The sequence below is a fragment of the Pelophylax lessonae genome (assembly GCF_965119305.1).
Source record: "Pelophylax lessonae genome assembly, chromosome: 6".
NCBI classification, from domain to species: domain Eukaryota; kingdom Metazoa; phylum Chordata; class Amphibia; order Anura; family Ranidae; genus Pelophylax; species Pelophylax lessonae.
In genome coordinates this window covers 295,969,707-295,988,475 of record NC_138773.1, presented here as the reverse complement: position 1 = coordinate 295,988,475, position 18,769 = coordinate 295,969,707, and the positions used below count along the sequence as shown (strand labels likewise).

At 44.6% G+C, this 18,769-nt stretch overlaps 1 protein-coding gene across 1 annotated transcript in view; it reads right to left on the bottom strand.

Annotated features, from left to right (window-relative positions):
* Positions 1-10,746, bottom strand: part of LOC309558340 (gap junction gamma-1 protein-like) — a 61,003-nt gene extending 50,257 nt beyond the window's left edge. Inside the window, exon 1 of the mRNA XM_082261407.1 lies at positions 10,611-10,746. The gene's annotated coding sequence lies outside the window, so the exon portion shown is untranslated. The remainder of the gene's footprint in view (positions 1-10,610) is intronic.
* Positions 10,747-18,769: the final 8,023 nt, after the last annotated feature.

The following is an 18,769-nucleotide window of genomic DNA, read 5'->3' as shown; positions in this document are numbered from 1 at the left end:
ATGCCACCCTTACAGGCAGCCAAAAAAAAAATCATTGCTTTCATGCCAGCCAAGTGGCACTGAACCCCAAACTATGAAGGCACCATCAGATTTGATTTTAATCAGCCATAACTCAAGGAATCCCTAGCAAACTCTGCAGGAATCCCATGAAACCCTGGTTGAGAATGGCTACAGGTACCTTTTATAAATGTGAGGAGAAGCTCCACTAGTCCAGTACCACTGGCTTGTTGAGTGGAAAGAATACCCCTTAAGATGGCGGTCAGTGGGAAGAATGCTCCCTACATTGTAGGTCAGTGGAAAAAATGTTCCTTACGATGATGGTCAAAATGCCACCCTTACAGGCAGCCAAAAAAAAATCATTGCTTTCATGCCTGCCAAGTGGCACTGAACCCCAAACTATGAAGGCACCATCAAATTGGATTTCAATCAGCCATAACTCAAGGAATCCCTAGCAATCTCTGGAGGAATCCCATGAAACCCTGGTTGAGAAAGGCTACAGGTACCTTTTATAAATGTGAGGAGAAGCTTTACTAGTCCAAGTCCACTGGCTTGTTGAGTGGAAAGAATACCCCTTAAGATGGAGGTCAGTCTGAAGAATGCTCCCTACATTGTAGGTCAGTGGAAAAAATGTTCCTTACGATGATGTCAAAATGCCACCCTTACAGGCAGCCAAAAAAAAAATCATTGCTTTCATGCCAGCCAAGTGGCACTGAACCCCAAACTATGAAGGCACCATCAAATTGGATTTCAATCAGCCATAACTCAAGGAATCCCTAGCAATCTCTGCAGGAATCCCATGAAACCCTGGTTGAGAAAGGCTACAGGTACCTTTTATAAATGTGAGGAGAAGCTCCACTAGTCCAGTACCACTGGCTTGTTGAGTGGAAAGAATACCCCTTAAGATGGCGGTCAGTGGGAAGAATGCTCCCTACATTGTAGGTCAGTGGAAAAAATGTTCCTTACGATGATGGTCAAAATGCCACCCTTACAGGCAGCCAAAATTTAACATTGGCTTGCTGAGTGACATTGGTGCTAGAATCGTGCAGGTACCTACAGACTAATCCACCGCAGTTCACTGCTCAAAGAACTCCTAGGCACCTCTGGAGGAACCCTGATTGAGAAAGGCTGATTTAAAGGTTTTAAGAAGGTTTAGTGCAATGTAAACAGCTTTAGCTGTTGCAATGGTAACATGTTTAGTTAAGAAATGCCTGTAAAAGAAAGCTGCGAGTGCTTAGCTTTCCTGCTGCCCGTACTCCGATCCTGGGAAGCCTTTATGTGAAGTCCATAGGGAAACTGACCCTTCCAGGAGTGTCAAACTCCTGGGTCACCTGCAGCTCACAGTGGTTCCTCCTGCATGTCATTACAGCAGACAGTCAGTGATGATATAGAGGTCAGTAGGAGGAACCAGTGAGAGTTGTGGAGGACCCAGGAGATTGAGACCACTGGAAGTGATAATTCCCTTGCAGACTTCACGTGAAGGTTTCTCAAAATTGGATTGGCGTTCAGCGGCGCCAGCAGGTAAGGATTTACCTTTACCCTGACCTTGACTGAAACACTATGTTCTAGCGATATGAGTTGTTTCTTTCTGTCCTTTTTCTGCTTGCACATTGTTTTTTAATTCATTATTTGTATTTGTATTTAATAAAATTTATTATTTTTTCATCACCATTACTATTATTAATCTTCTTAAATCTATGTGCCTTAAAAGTCCCAACTTAGGGGAACCTTAAATTTTTGCATTTCTATTAGGGATGTGGCACAACAAGCTCTAGGTCTTTAGCACCCCCCCCATATTGACTGAAACACTATACTATATTGACGTGGTCACTTTAACCGCTTGCCGACCGCCGCACGACTATTTACATCGGCAGTCAGCCCCTCACAGGCAGAGCGACGTAGTACTACGTCGCTAGCCTGTGAGGGTCTAGGGAGCGAGCGCGCGCTCCCGCGCGGTCACGTACCCCCCCGCGCGTGTGACCGGCGGACCCGGTCACTCGGCGATCGTCGGTGCAGAGGGAGAAAGGCAGGCGGCTAATGTAAACAAGCCGCCTGTCATTCTCCCCTGTGTAGAAACAGTGATCATACGGTTCTACTATGTAGGACCGTTGATCACTGTTCCTACACCTCAAGCCACAGCCAATCACAGTTAGAATCACGCCCCTAGGGACACACATAACCCCTCCCTCTCAAAAAAAGTTAACCCCTTCACTGCCAGTGTAATTTTACAGTAACAGTGAATATGTATAGCACTGATTACTGTAGAAATGTCACTGGTAACCCCAAAAGTGTCAAAAATGTCAGTCAAGGGTCCGATCTGTCCGCCGCAATGTCGCAGTACCGCAAAAAAAACGCAGATCGCCGCCATTACGCGTTTAAAAAAAAACAAAAATGACAAAAATCTTTCCCTTTGTTAGTAAACGCAATAACTTTTGCGCAAACCAATCAAAATACGCTTTTTTGCGATTTTTTTTACCAAACATATGTAGCATAAAACAAATTGGCCGAAAATGTTAAAAAAATTTGATTTTTAAATTTTTTTTGGGGAATTTCATATAAAAAAATGTGAAAAATATTGTTATTTTTGCAAAATTTACGCTCTTTTTTTGTTTATAGCACATGATCAAAAAATCGCACAGGTGATCAAATACCACCAAAAGAAAGCTCTGTTTGTGGGAAAAAAAGGACGTCAAATTCGTTTAGGTACAGCGTCGCACGACCGCGCAATTGTCCGTTAAATTCACGCAGTGCCGAATCGCAAAATAGGCCCTGGTCAGGAAGGGGGTAAAATCTTCCGGGGCTTAAGTGGTTAAACAGTATATTTATTTCAGGTCTAAAATAGGGACATTTAAGAATGAGGGACAGGTGGATTTGGTTCCAGAAGAGGGACAGGCACTCTAAATAAGGGACAACTAGGAGCTATGCCGTAGGCTACAACTCTGTGTCCTGTTTGCTCTGCTTTTCCAAAATCAGCCAGACAGACTTGCTAAAAACACAGCAGAAAAAAGTCTAGTGTTACCTGTGGCAACAGATGTTGGAGCTCAACAAACAAAGCACAGGCTGGTAAACGATATAAAACACCCAGCCACTAATTGCAGTTCCTGTTTACTCAGAAAATGGGAAAAGCCAAGGATCACTACAAGGCACTTTTGTTTCAAGTGTCTGATGTTTCAGTTATGGGTTGATACTGGAGGGTTGAATCACCCACTGGCTTCTTTCATCTCTGAACCATGGTGCCCATAGCTGTTCCTTATTTATTTTCTCTGTTTGCAGAGTTCTGCAAGTTTTCATGCAATATATTGTGGAGAACTTTGAATCACTCTCATCACTCTCTGACCCCAAATTAGCCTAAAGCCACCAACACTCTCATGGTTGGTTTGGGAGGAAGTCAATTTCCTTATCTGTAGGTTTGTATAAAGATGCTCAATGCAGATCCTTTTAAAGGAACCAAAGTTATGACTCAAGCCCTGTAAAGAAAGAGTGCTAAAGTTGACCATAGACATCGAAGAATGATTGCTCATCACTTAAAGCGGAGTTCCGGCCACAGAATCCTTTTTTTTTTTTATTAATGTCCCCCAAACAGTGACCCTTCGACCTCTATACATCCGCTAATCCTGTTTCATACATTGTAATAATATGTTTGCAAGCATTAAATCTTACTTTATAAAAATTATTGTGAGCGCCGCCATCTTTGTCCTGGATCGCCGAGTCCGTTGTGGGGAAATGTCTGCCCTGCTTCATGGTTGTAGTGGGCGGAGGCCGGCGAATCCAGCGCGAAATCTCGCGCATGCCCAGTACTATGCGATCGGCATAGTGTTTGTTTCCATAGGGACGGCAGCTTCCGCACAGTGCTCCGCCTAACATCGCGTCATTTCCTGTTTGGAAATCACGCGATGAGAGGAGCGGCCGGCCGCCTTCATCACTGCCCATTGCATCCTGGGAGCTATGAGTAAGAGCTCCCAGGACGCATTGCGGGACAGGAAGTGACCGCGCAGGCCACGCGGCCGAGGAGGAGGAAGTGGATGGTAAGGTGAGTATATTATGCTCTCTAATAAGGTAAGTAAAAAAAAAAAAAGGCTGGGAATATCCAATTATTGCTCAGGTAAGGATAAGGAAGCGGATGCCATAAAATGTACAGGCATGATTTTGTGGCCGGAACTCCGCTTTAAGATCCAATGATCATTTAAACGTGTAAATGAGTTAAAGAGGAAGTAAACCCTCCTCTGACACTTTTACCTATAGGTAAGCCTATGATAAGGCTTACCTATAGGTACTGTAAATATCTCCTAAACATGTACCTTTTAGGAGATATTTACCTTACATGCAGCCAGTGACGTCACTGGCGCAAGCGCTCTGAAGGAACAGCCGCTGTTGCCGTTTCTTCAGAGCTCCGTGCCGTGACTGTCGGCTCCCGCGCGCGTGCGCGGGAGTGACGTCACCGCGGCTCCGGCCAATCTGATGGCCGGATGCCGCGATCCCGGAAGACGGGCAACTGGACATGTCGCCCGTCATAGAGGTGAGCGGACGGCGTGGCGGGGGCTCGTTCTAAGGTAAGTATTTCATAATGAGCTAGTATGCAATGCTGTTTTGATGTGTTTCTCTTTCAGCTTGTAAAAAAAAAATAACTGAGTTTACAACCTCTTTAAATGCAATGAATAAAAAAAGCATCTAAAGGGATATGCCAGCAGAACGCATATGCCCGTGTGACCAATGCCTTAGGAGTAACATTAAAGCTTGGTTCAGATCTATGCGTTTCGGGAACGCTCGCATAATCACGTGTCTTACCAGCCTTCACAGAAATGTGCTGCTCTTTTCCAGACGTGTGAGGGTGCTATTAATTCTAAATGACCCCCACGCATTGACAAACGTGCTCCTCTTTGAACACCAAACTGCGGCACTATGCGATTGGGTGTGGCGCGATTTTACAAAAAGGGTTCTTTCCGATTGAAATAAATGGTCTGCCCTACACATGAAATGTGCGTACGCATAGGTCTGAACCAAGCCTAACTGTTTATTCTCTTTGAGATGAGTCCCAGACTGAGCTAATACTCAGCTATGTTACCTTTTTCTATATTGGTAATAAAAAAAAAATAACAAAAAATGTAAATGGAAAAATAAATTTGACGTATTTGACCAGCACTCGTAGCACCGCGATATTCCCAATATAAAAAATGATTATGAAATGATGTTGCTTTCATAGCGTGCAAAGTGATCTCCTTTGGAATCTTGGAGAAAGACCAAGCACGTGTGTGGCAGCCTTGCAAGCCAATAACTATTGGAATAAAACCTTATGGTCATGTTACATTTTAATGAAAGCTGTGTAATCTGCAGGCTTTCCCCTGATTCCTGATGGGGAACTACAAATTCCAGCATGCCATGTCACAGTATAATTTGTTGTGGTTTCTCATCAGCACTAAACCCGTACACCATATGTGTTATAAGCACAGATCATATCTCCCCCGGCCAGCCAACTCAGCTCTGGAATCGCTCCTCCTACAGGTATGCATTCCTCTTTAGCTGCCATATGGATATTTAAATGCCCCTTTGTTGAGCCTTTACCATGTGAGAACCGTAGCCAGATGCAAATCCCACCTCCAGATCACAGATCAAACCCAAATAAGTTCCCGGCGGAACCTTTGCCAAATCTTTAAATACTTTTCAAGGTTTCCGCTTTTCTTTCAAAAGCTTTATAACTTTTCCATAAAAATCACGTCCCCTCTCTCTCCTTTGTTTGACTTCGCAAACTCGTCCTTCCCTTGGCAACACGCTTGTTGCAAAAGTTCAAAAGTAATACGCTTTATCCACAGTCACAGGCGAAGGAAGTATACTAAGAGTTTCCATGACTAACTGGGACGGGACGTCACTGGCTATTGCATGGGTACACCCGATCATATTTCGGCAAAAAAAAAAAGCATACTCCATGATTTCACTTCTCTATTCAAAGAATTTTTTTTTTACGAAAACCAAAAATAGGATTCGGGACTGAATTAGGAACCCTAAGCTTTTAACTCCTCGCTGACTGTGATATGTTTGTAAACCATAAAAAGCTGTTTTCTTAAGAGAACACTTATCAGCTAATCCTGGTCATTTACTTAATCCATTTCACTGTTTCTGATAAGGCGATCATACATGGGACAATTGCTGGCCAAGTGAAGGTGTTTGGTAATAAGCATGTACACCTTCTACCAAAAGGCATGAGATTGGTCCATGCTGAGAAACCTTCTATATGTCTGTAGTTACTAGAAAATGGAACTAGCAATCCAACACACTGATAGTTTGGGAGTTACAATTGTTCATTTTGGATATTTTTGACTGATCACTACTCCCCCCAACAACTGTAAAGTAAGCTGGTCTTTGGGGGTGATTAGTCATGGACATTAGAGAAAAATGGCGAGTGGAGTGTTCCGGCTTGCGTTCCACGTGGTGAGTAGCTACCTTTTGAAGACGTCACAGGAAGTGACGAAACGCGCCAAGGCTGTGGAACGCACGTCAGCACGTTACTCACCACGTGGAACGCAAGCCGGAAAACACTCCGCTCCCCACTCTGCTAGGAGGTGTTTGTTAGCGGTTTCTTTGGCTTGGAGTTTGAGTCTTTCTTCGCTCCGATTATTATGAATATTTGATGAATAAACTTTTAAAACGATAATACACTATCTGGAGCCTTTCTTTTAACCCCATATCCTGAGGATCGAGATTGGGTAAGGAGGAACCTAACCTGTATCCCACCAGGATCATCCACAAAGGGGATCCCCAATCCGGCCTGAACGGCCTCCAAGCGCTGTAGGTCCTAGTGCTATACAGCACATAGGACCCAACAATTCTGGTAAGTCATTTATTTCTACCACAAGCCACAGGAAAAGAGGAATCCACGTCACGAAAGTCACAAACTTTTATTTATTGAGCACGAAGCACTTTGCACCTGATCACCACTAGAAAAGACTTTATTTATTGAATTTTACATTTATTGTATTCACATATATTGATCACCACTGGAAAAGACTTATTTATCTATTTATCAATTCCTTGGAACTTTTTAATAATTTTCATGTGTTTAATTGATTTGTATTTTCACTTATATTGTAAAGATAAGTTTTCATCATTGTTCACATACATTAGGTTAATTGTTTTTCTGCGGCATGCTCTGTATATAGCCGTGGCTATTTTTCAATCAGTCATGGACATTGTCTGTTTTCCATGACCGTAAACCTGCACTCTCGGATACACAGATCTCTCGAATGATCTCCAGCAATTGAAGATTGTCTACAATTCACTACCCTCCCAATAGAGAAGATTTGGTTGTAAGAAAACCTTATCTGCCTATTTATGTGCTTATCATTCAACTTTCACCATAGCTCAGGTGATCCAAAGGGTTTGGCATTGTGGTTGAATAAAGGCCCGTACACACGATAAGAAAATCTGAAGGGAAATTTCATCCGACGACCGATCTGCCGATTTTCGGATTGTTAGTATGGTGCTTTCGACAGCCGACTCCGACTTTTCGGCCCGAAAAAATCCTGATGTGCAGGCTATATAATTTTTGTCGTCCGTAATACAACGTCTGATTTTCGTCTCATTAGTACAGATTTCGACGGAAAAAAATCTTAAGAGCAAGACTAGGCATGCTCAGAGATGAAAGAACACATACAAAACAATCCAACACATGACATCACTTCTGAAGTAGAATTCTGTCGTACGGGAAAATTCGTATGAAAAAAACCTCTTCACTTTCCACATCAGACTAGCATGCCACAAAAAACCGGACGACAGATCTTTCGATAATCTGATCGTGTGTACGGGGCTTTAGGCTGGCCATATACCAGTAAAATTATGATTCAAATTTTGTTCAAAATTCCGAAAAATCGTTCACCAGAGCAATCAAACTTGCCATCATTGAGTCAACTTTTTTTTTTAGAAAGCCCAAAAAATTTCAACCAATCTGCTACTTGAATGGAATCACAGACATTGAACTGTAGCCTTTTGTGCCCAGAACATGTGCGTTACAATAAATACAATTTTTTCCGAATGGAAATCACATTCACAGTTAGAATTTTGTTCATCCGGCGAAGAAACGAGAAAGGTTGTCCTTCCCATTATTTCTTTACTGCAGTTGAAAACGATTGTCGATTTGACCCCACTAACCAATCAAACAAACATTTTGAAAGCAAACATTTTCTAGCAAAATTCTACCAGCTTTAGAAATCATGGATATTTTAGGACAGAACTGTTGGGGACAGAGGCGTAACTAGAACCTTCAGGACCCCGGTGCAAGAAACCATGAAGGGCCCCCCGGACCTTCAAGCCTGGGGCTCTTCCCACTGATCTTGGGGCCCTTTACTCTCATTGTGGGGCCCTTTATTATGCTCCCGCAGCGGGACCCTTTCACAAGTTCTGCAGTGGGCCCCCTTCCTGCCATCGGTGGTGGAATGCCAGGGCCCGGTCGCAAGTGTGACCTTTGCAATCCTGGAAGTTCATCCACTGGTGACGGTTGGTGAGGGGGACCAGGGGCCCAGAGACAGCAGAACACACGTGAACTGGATAGGAGGAGTGGCAGGGGCAGCATACCGAGGAACCAATCTCCTCCATTTTCCTCCTGCAGCTACAGGAGGAAAAAGGAGGACAGTGATTTTTCTACATGCTGCCCCCCCTCCTATCCAGATGTATAGGGGAGCCACACAGACCCCCTGGAGCATGGGGCCCGGTTGCAATTGCAACCCCTGCAACCCCTGTAGTTACGCCCCTGGTTGGGGACTTGGCTACCTTCACCTGTATGGTGTGCAATGCTGCTGATGTTTAATGGATACCAAAAAATGATTGAGTCAAGAAAAACTCTTGATCGCTCATTGTTCCCCAGGTGATCGAATGAGACAGACCGAAAACAATGATGCTACAGTACCACCCCCTACTTTTTAAATGACATCTAGGATTATTGGTTTCAAGGAACATAGGTGTATTTCAGCTTAAGGGGAGGTATCAATTATCTAATTGTTCTCCTAATAGATGGGTGTATTCAAACCTCATTTCACAAAAGAGTTTGGGATTAATTATAGGCATTCAGCTGTCATGGATCCAGCCGGTCAGATCATTCTGAGACTTGAAGTAGTATGGATCAACATTTTTCCATGGCTACAAGGACCACATAGACCAGTGTTTCTCAACCAAGGTTCCTCCTGAAGTTATCAAGGGTTCCTTGAGCAGTGGTCAGTAGTGGACTGATCTCCCACCTACCCGGAATATCAATGCAAAGGGGCAAATTTCCTATACTGTGTAATGCTGGGGTCTCCAAACTTTCTAAACGAAGGGACAATTTACTGACCTTCAGGATAAAGGGGCTGGGGGCAGACTGTGACCAGTCGGAGTAGAAAATGCCCTGGACTTGGTGGTCAGTGGGAGTGAAGAACAATACACAGCACCTGTGGTTAGGAGGAGGAGGAATAGTGCCCCATCATTGGTATAAGAGGAACAGTGCCCCCATCATTGGTGTCCATGGGAGGAATAGTGCCCCATTGTTGGTGTCAGAGGGAGAAATAGTTCCCCCTTGTTGGTCTAAGTGGAAGGAATAGTGCCCCATTGTTGGTGTCGGAGGGAGAAATAGTTCCCCCATTATTGGTGTAAGTGGAAGAAATAGTGCCCCATAGTTGGTGTCAGAGGGAGAAATAGTTCCCCCATTATTGGTGGAAGGAATAGTGTCCTATTGTAGGTGTAAATGGGAGAAATAGTGCCTCATAACTGGTGTCAGTGGGAGAAATAGTGCCCTATCTTTGGTGGCAGTGGAAGAAATAATGCCCCATCATTGGTGTCAGAGGTAAAATGTATGCTCCCACATTGGTGTCAATGGGAGGAATAATACCCCATTGTTGGTGTCACAGGGAGGAATAGTGTCCCAAGGGCCAGATAAAGGTAAGCAAAGGGACACATTCCGCCCTCGGGCTGGAGTTTGGAGACCATTGGTGTAATGAAAGGGGCCATATCCTCACTGATCACTACGGTTGGAGGATACCACAATTTTTGTGTCAAATATACTAGGTTCTTTCTTTACCCTCAACCTCAATCTTTCTTTACCCTATTGATCACACTACTGTACCATAAGCTGTTTGTCGAATCCTTTTTAGCAGGGCTTACCCGAGAACCTTAAAATTATTTTAAGGGTTCCTCAGGGGTAACAAAAAAAAAGTTGAAAAAGGCTAAGATAGACATTTTGGAATAAACCTTAACTAACTTTAAATCTAAACTGGGGCTTTAAGTTTCCCAACAGCTGGTAGTCGGCACTTTATCCCAAATTGGCATAATTTTTTTTCCAGCCAAACTTTTATCCACTCTTGTGTAACTGGAGTTGCCACCTTTTCCGGAAAAATTCTGTCCTAACTGTTTTTAGGATCTCTTTTTCCTGTTAATATGATTAGCAACAAGTCCAGGTTTTACCAGACAAAATAGGTGACAGCCCTGGGTGTACCAGGATACAAATTCCGGAAGGATTTCCTTAAATCTCCCAACCTAAATTCCTTAAGAGCTTACAAGAGATGAATATAGGTGGAACTCACAACTGGGACACAAATGATCCCTCAACTAATTGATGCTCAGACGAATTCTCAAACAAAACCCACGGAGGGTCTTACCTTGGAAACGTGCTGCAAACGTGGCGTAATTTCTATAGCCTTCTGTGGACTTCTTAGCACAGTACGTTTATTTAGTGAAGTTTTCGTAGACTTCAGTAGGATGTGTCAGGACTGAAGACTTTGAGGCACCACCCTCTTCCAGCTCAGCCCAATCCTAATCCTGTCCCACCCTCCACAACTTTCTCCTAACTAATCCATCCCTGCTCCATCCCCCACCTTCAGCCAACTTTTGACAGCTTGTTTTTTTCCCTTTAATCTTTTGTTTTTGTTTGAAGCCAACTCAGTCCTCATGGATTGCTGATGGGTCATTTTTAGCATTTAAGTCTCTGTGTTTTTTTTGGTACAGATGTGTTTTTGATCCATTGTCATTCACCTCCCTGGTGCTTTACCGCAGCAAGCAGACATTTTTTTTAATTCTTTATCATTTTTAACTAAAAAAACATATGTGTGAAAATAGTCCTTTATGAAAAAAAGGTACAACTGAAGTCCGGACGCAAACACTTTTATTTTATTACAGCCAACAGCCACAAAGGATATAATTCGACATTGTGTGCTCTAAATGCCTTTGCAAAACCAGATATTATGTTGTAAAAGTAGCAGTGACATCATCACTGTACATAGCCTGTGCAAAGGTGTAAACACTTTGATTTTATTTACATTCTCCAACAGCCACAAAGGATATAATTCGACATTGTGTGCCCTAAATGCCTTTGCAAACCCAGATATTATGTTGTAAAATTAGCAGTGACATCATCACTGTACATAGCCTCTGCAAAGCTGTGGGAGGGACCCAGCAGGCTCCACCCACTACAGGCTACCTGCAGAATAATTACAGGAGACAAGACCAGTCACCCTGCACAAGGAGAGAGAGCAGCAGTGAGCGGTCTTTATTACAGGAAGCTCCTGCACAGAGGGAATGTATCTCAATGGATTACTGCACAGATCTGGAAGAAATTCACAAAGTACACCAAGATTGGCATACAAATACACATGACGTTTGTATATGGATATTGGCTTATCCTTAAGTTCAGCTTAAGACCCCTTTCACACGGGATTTCTGATCCGATCCGATCCGCCTGTCAGTTTTTCATGCCGACTGGACCGGATGCTCCATGCATCCCTATGGAGAGGCGGATGTCAGCGGAGACATCTCCGCTGACACCCGCTGCTATCCGATCCAATCCTGTCTGTGAAATCCGGACGGATAGAAACCCTATTTTCCATCCGTCTGGAGGATCGGATCGGATAGGATCGGATGAAAACGGACAAGCGGTTCGTTCTCATCCGATCTCCCCATTGAGGAGAGCGGGGATCTGACAGCTCCGTCTCTGCACACAGAGCGGAGACGGAGCTGTCATCCGCCTGCTCAGCGGGGATCGGCGGATCAATCCCCTGCTGAGCAGAACGGACTCCGTTGGGCGCACCGCCCATGTGAAAGGAGCGTTAGAGCCTATGTAAGGGCAAAACTCTTTCGTTAAATTTGGATTGAGTACCATGAGGTTAAGCAGGCCAGTTCTCAATGAACCGGCTGGGATTTGCTCACTGAGCAGCCCTGTCGATCTCCTTCCGCCGACATCCCTCAACTGAAAAATTGAGTGAGCTGGGCAGAAAATTGTTGGCTAAATATCTGCATCCAGTCAGATGCAATCACTGTTTGGATATTTTGACAGTTGACACGGCATGGCAACTGTAAGGAGCATTCTTCTCACTGACCCCCAATGTAATGGGCATTATTCTTACTAAATCCCAATGCAAAGGGCATTCTTCCCATTGACTCCCAATGTAAAGAGGCACCTCTTCCCCTGATCACCAAGGTACAAGGTCTTGATAACTAATGCAAGGGTGTCTAATCCCGCTGGTTACCAATATACAGGACTCTTCTTCCACTGACCACAAATGCAAGGTAGCCCTGCTCCCACTAACTAGAAAAGTAAAGAGGGCCTCCTATCAATGGTCACCAATGTACTGAGCTCTTCTTCAATGTATGGTGGCCCTTCTTCCACTGACCAAAAAAGTAAGGGGGCTTTTTTTTTCACTGGTCACCAATATACAGAGCCCTTCTTCCACCGATCTCAAAACATAAGGTGGCCCTTTTTCCAATGACCACCAAGGTATCGGGGGTGTGGGGGGGGGGGGCTTCTGCCACTGGTTACCAACATACAAAGCCCCTCTTCTATTGACCACAAATGTAAGGTGACCCTTCTCCCACTGACCACCAAAGTAAGGGGGGGGGGGGGCATTTTCCACTGGTCTCCAATATACACTGACCACAAAATGTAAGGTGGCCCTTCCTTCACTGACCACCAAGGAATGGGGGGGTTCTTCCACTGGTCACCAATATACAGAGCCCTTTTTTCACTGATCTCAAAATGTGAGGTGGCCTTTTTTCCACTGACCACCATGGTAAGGATGGGCTTCTATCACTGGTTACCAACATACAGAGCCCTTCTTACACTGACCACAAATGTAAGGTGACCCTTCTCCCACTGACCACCAAATTAAGGGGGGGGGGTCTTTTTCCACTGGTCACCGATATACAAAGCCCTTCTTCCACTGACAATAAATGTAAAGAGGCCCTTTTTCCACCAACATAGGGGGTCTCTGTGCACTGATTAATGATGTAAGGGGTCACCACCCTCTTTGATCACATATTGGGAATATAACAAATAATTTTTAGCAGGGATTCCCTGAAAATTGATGCAAGGGTTACTCCAGGATAAAAAGGTCGAGGAGAAAGAATGACCTAGAGGAACCAATACAAATAAGGTTTGAGCATTCTGACTTCATGCAGCTATTGTTCCTAGTGGAGATTGAAGCCTAGTACACACAATGAGATTATCGGAAAAATGACCACCCGTTCTTTTTTGCATGCTAGTCTCCATATCGAAAATAAAGAGGTTACTAAAGTAAGAAAATTTGAAAGTGATGTAATGTATTGTGTTTGTATTGTATTTTCGGATTAAAGGAAAAGTCATACGATCTGGTATTGTATGAGAAAATTTTTCCGGTTTGTCCCTTCGGAAAATTTTGTATGTAAACTGTGTACTAATGATCAGATTATCGTACAATTACGTCGAAAGTGATATTTTTTGTACGATTTTCTGATCGTGTGTACGGGCCTTGAGTCTAGTATTCAATGTGCCAGAATTTTAAAGTAATTCTTTCACCTTTCACCACTGTGACTGATACCAAATTGCAACCTAGCACTCTTTGGTCCAGTGGTGTTGTTCATTTTTTTGATGATTGGATTGGCTGCTGCCTTGGGGGGAGGGGGGGGGGACTTTTCCATGGACAGAGGAGATGCGTGGAGTTATTTTGAGGCCCACCATTATTAAGTAAAAGATGCAAACATGGCAGAAAAATGACAGAAACAACAGTGGCCCTGGTCACCTCCTATCCTAGTGAACGTTGACTTATGAAGATCAGTAGACACAACTCTACAATAAGAAGACTCACTGATAGATCATTCTGGATTTGTGTGTACTTTTAACGTCTGTTTTACAAATTCCTCAACGCTTCAATCCGTGAAAGGATGAAAGACAATATAGGAGTTTAATTAGAAGGATGAATGTTGACTCTTTAAAGTGGCTTCCGCCCAAGCCTGAATCACTTCGTATAAAGAGAATCTCCATTCAAGAGAAGCCTGAACGTGGAGCAGTTCAACCATTACATAAAGTATTCTTTCTGCCGTCAGTCAATGTCCACTTGTCCAGTTTAACATTATAATGACTTACAAAATCCCCTCTGGGGGCAGCCATAGTGAATGAGTACCTGGTCTTGTTCAGACACAAAGCTGTGTCCTTAGTATCAAATTTACATACATAATTCTGTAGTAAAGCTGGAGATCCAAATAGAAGACACATAAAGTGTCTATAGATGGGTGTAACGCTACCCCCGTGGGGGCTGCCTCAGACTGGGTTCACACTTTGTGCGGACGTGGCTCACAGCAGGGGGTCCGGTGCATCCCTGTTCCCCATTTCAGGGACAAATCGGGCCCAAATTTTTTCCTGAATTCGGACCTGAAATGGACCCTAATACGCACAGGACCCCTGTGCAATGCGTTCCTCGGCTGCCCCGGAGATGTGAGAGGTAGTTACAGTCTCCTGTCATGCAAACTGGATGCGGGGAAACTTGCATCCAATTTTCATCAGTGTGAACCCAGCCTAAAGCGGTAGTATAGTCCCCATGGCTTTCTTGTACCTACAGGTAAGCCTATTAAAAGGAAGGAAACCCAGGTGAAGATAGAAGCGTGGGGGAGCCATGACAGTGCACCGCTGGAGGACTTTGTTCTAGGGTAAGTCTTTGCGATGCATACTAGCACAATATGCTATTATCCTGCAGGGGCCCAATTTTTGGGAACTTTTTTTTGCCGTTTGCTACTGCTTTAACCACTTGCCGACTGCCTAACGTCTATTTACGTCGGCAGTCAGCCCCTCACAGGCAAAGTGACATAGTACTACGTCGCATGCCTGTGAGGCTCTAGGGAGCGAGCGCGCGCCGCCAGAGGCGCGCTCCCGCTCGCTCACGGACCCCCCCGCGCGTGTGAGCGGCGGACTTGATGTCCGCCGCTCACTCCTGATCGTCGGTTACACGATTATTTTCTCTATTCACACCTTCGATCTGCAGAGAATACAGCCAGAGAACATTCGATTTTTGCGCAATATGACTTTACCTGCAGTTCGAATGATAAATAGTGAATATTTTTATAAATACACCCCAATGTGCAGAGAAAGGGCTCTTGGGAGATGAAGTTCTACGTCAGTAGAAACTGAGCTATCAGCAGCTGCCCCTGCAAAATTTTAAAAGCCTGTTGTTGATGTCACAGACAGTAACAAAATTTGTTTCACACTACAGGAACAAAGGTAAAAGAAAAAAAAGATTTCTAGGGTCTTGATCAAAAAAGGGAGAGGGAGGTCTGCAGGTAAATTTGCAGGCACACTGGGACTGGTCTAACTCCGGGAGGAGCGGAGGAGCGGTTAAGGAAATTATCTTTTATTGTTCTCCCAGAAATAAATACGCAAATAAACCTTGTAGTGAAGACACTAGTGTTAATAAACCCAGGAGCAGGGCCATCTTATCGAATGGGCACGCTGGGCAGTTGCCCGGGGGCCCCACTTGCCTTGGGGGCCCCATCTGCCTAGCGCCCCAGCCCCAGGCAAGCATTAGTCCCGATCCCCATGTGCAACCGCCTCCGAACTTAGTAGGTGGCAAGCGCCTGTCGGCCCTGCGCTGCTGTCAGGCCACTTGGGCCATGGAGGGGGAGCCCACAACTGCAGGAATGCCTGTCCGCCTCCATGGGAACAGGCACACACAGGAAAGTCAAGTCTGACTCCCGTCTGTGTGTGTGTGTTCACCGGACCCAGCCGCCGAACTTGGAAGCTGTCATTAGCCTGGCACTGCTGTAGCAATAAATATCGCTTTATCGATAATTTGCATTTTTATTCTCCTGGGTGATTGTGTAGGCGGGGCCCCAGTGCACTGCATTGCCCGGGGCCCTTTAATGCTCTTAAGATGGCACTGCTCAGGACCCTGCAATCACTATATATGGTCTCCCACGGTACACAGAACATGGAAATTCAATTATTTTAGTAAATATAAATTGCTAAATACCTTTTCTCATCAGCAGTATATAGCAATCTTGTGACTTCTATCATTGTCTGGTTAAAGCTTGTAGGAGGAGTTTTCATTCTACTCTGCAGGACCCCTGACCCTCTGTCTAGACAGTGCTGATTGGTCCTGTGCCATTTCTTTTAATGACTACAAGGCGTTCTCTGATTGGTTGAGGTGAAGAGGCGGGATGGAGATGTCACAATCTCCATCTCATCCGATCAGAGCATGCCTTGTCTTCTTTGAAAAAAATACAAGGCTTTCTGCTGAGCAAGTGAACCCTGGTGGTTACTATGCAGAATTGCAGCTGCCCTGGACTGGGAAGAGTGCTGCTATCACTGTAGTAACACTGACTACTACAGTGATTTGTAGTTTCCACATGGATGGGTCAGGTATAAGTTATACAGTATCTCACAAAAGTGAGTACACCCCTCACATTTTTGTAAATATTTTATTATATCTTTTCATGTGAAAAAACTGAAGAAATGACACTTTGCTACAATGTAAAGTAGTGAGTGTACAGCTTGTATAACAGTGTAAATTTACTGTCCCCTCAAAATAACTCAACACACAGCAATTAACCACTTTACGTCTGCTCACAGTAATACTACTGCGGCAGAGTGGCTCGTTATCGTCTGACGACGTAGTATTAACGTCGCGCCGCCGGAGGCTCGCTCCCGCTGTTTTCATTCACAGCGGGAGTCGGGCCAGGGGAGGAGCAGCAGTGATCGCCGCTGCTCTGCCCCGATCGCCGGGGATCTAGTGTGGAGATCCGCCCGCCTGTGTAAACACAAGCGGGCGGATCTCCATAGTGACAGGGAGTGACAGATCGGACTGTTCAGCATAGTTGAACATGCGATCTGTCCATGACTCACTCAGTCACCTCCCCCCCCCCCACACATTAGTAAGCACCAGGCATACATTAACCCCTCCCTCTCCAATAAAATTAACCCCTTCCCTGCCAGTGTCATTTTTACAGTAACAGTGCATATATATAGCACTGATTACTGCAGTAATGTCACTGGTACCCCCAAAAGTGTCATAAATGTCAGTCAAGGGTCCGATCTGTCTGCCGCAATGTCACAGTCCCACAAAAAAATCGCAGATCGCCGCCATTACGCGTTAAAAAAAAAAACACCAAAAATGACAGAAATCTTTCCCTTTGTTAGTAAACGCAATAACTTTTGCGCAAACCAATCAAAATACGCTTATTGCGATTTTTTTTACCAAACAAAGGTAGCAGAAAACAAATTGGCCAAAAATTTTTAAAAAATTGGTTTTTACATCTTTTTTGGGGGGAATTTCGTATAAAAAAATGTTAAAAATATTGTTATTTTTTTTTAAAATAAACGCTCTTTTTTTGTTTATAACGCAAAAAGTAAAAATCGCACAGGTGATCAAATACCACCAAAAGAAAGCTCTGTTTGTGGGAAAAAAAGGACGTAAATTTAGTTTGGGTACGGCGTCGCACGACCGCGTAATTGTCAGTTGAAGTCGCACAGCACCGAATCGCAAAAAGTGGCCTGGACGGAAGACAGCAAAATCCTCCGGTGGTAAAGTGGTTAATGGCTAAACTGCTGGCAAGAAAAGTGAGTACAACCCTAAGTCTACATTCCAAAGTGGGCCCAATTAGCCATTCCCCCCCCCCCCGTGTCATGTGACTCGTTAGTGTTACAAGGTCTCAGGTGTGAATGGGGAGCAGGTGTGTTAAATTTGGTGTTATCGCTCTCACTCTCTCATACTGATCACTGGAAATTCAACATGGCACCACATGGCAAAGAACTCTCTGAGGATCTGAAAATAATAATTATTGCTCTACATAAAGATGGCCTAGGCTATAACAAGATTGCCAAGACCCTGAAACTGTGCTGCAGCACGGTGGCCAAGACCATACAGCGGTTTAACAGGACAGGTTAGAACAGGCCTCGCCATGGTCGACCAAAGAAGTTGAGTGCACGTGCTCAGCATCATATCCAGAGGTTGTCTTTGGGAAATAGAAGTATGAGTGCTGCCAGCATTGCTGCAGAGACTGAAGGGGTGGGGGGTCAGCCTGTCAGTGCTCAGACCATACCCCGCACACTGCATCAAATTGGTCTGCATGCCTGGCTGTCGTCCCAGAAGGAAGCCTCTTCTAAAGATGATGCACAAGAAAGCCCACAAACAGTTTACTGAAGACAAGCAGAGTAAGGACATGGATTACTGGAACCGTGTCCTGTGGTCTGATGACACCAAGATAAACTTATTTGGTTCAGATGGTGTCAAGCGCGTGTGGCAGCAACCAAGTGAGGAATACAAAGACAAGTGTGTCTTGCCTACAGTCAAGCATGGTGGTGGGAGTGTCATAGTCTGGGGCTGCATGAGTGCTGCCGGCACTGGGGAGCTACAGTTCATTGAGGGAACAATAAATGCCAACATGTACTGTGATATACTGAAGCAGAGCATGATCCCCTCCCTTCAGAGACTGGGCCACAGGGCAATATTCCAACATGATAATGACCCCAAACACACCTCCAAGATGACTGCTGCCTTGCTAAAGAAGCTGAGGGTAAAGG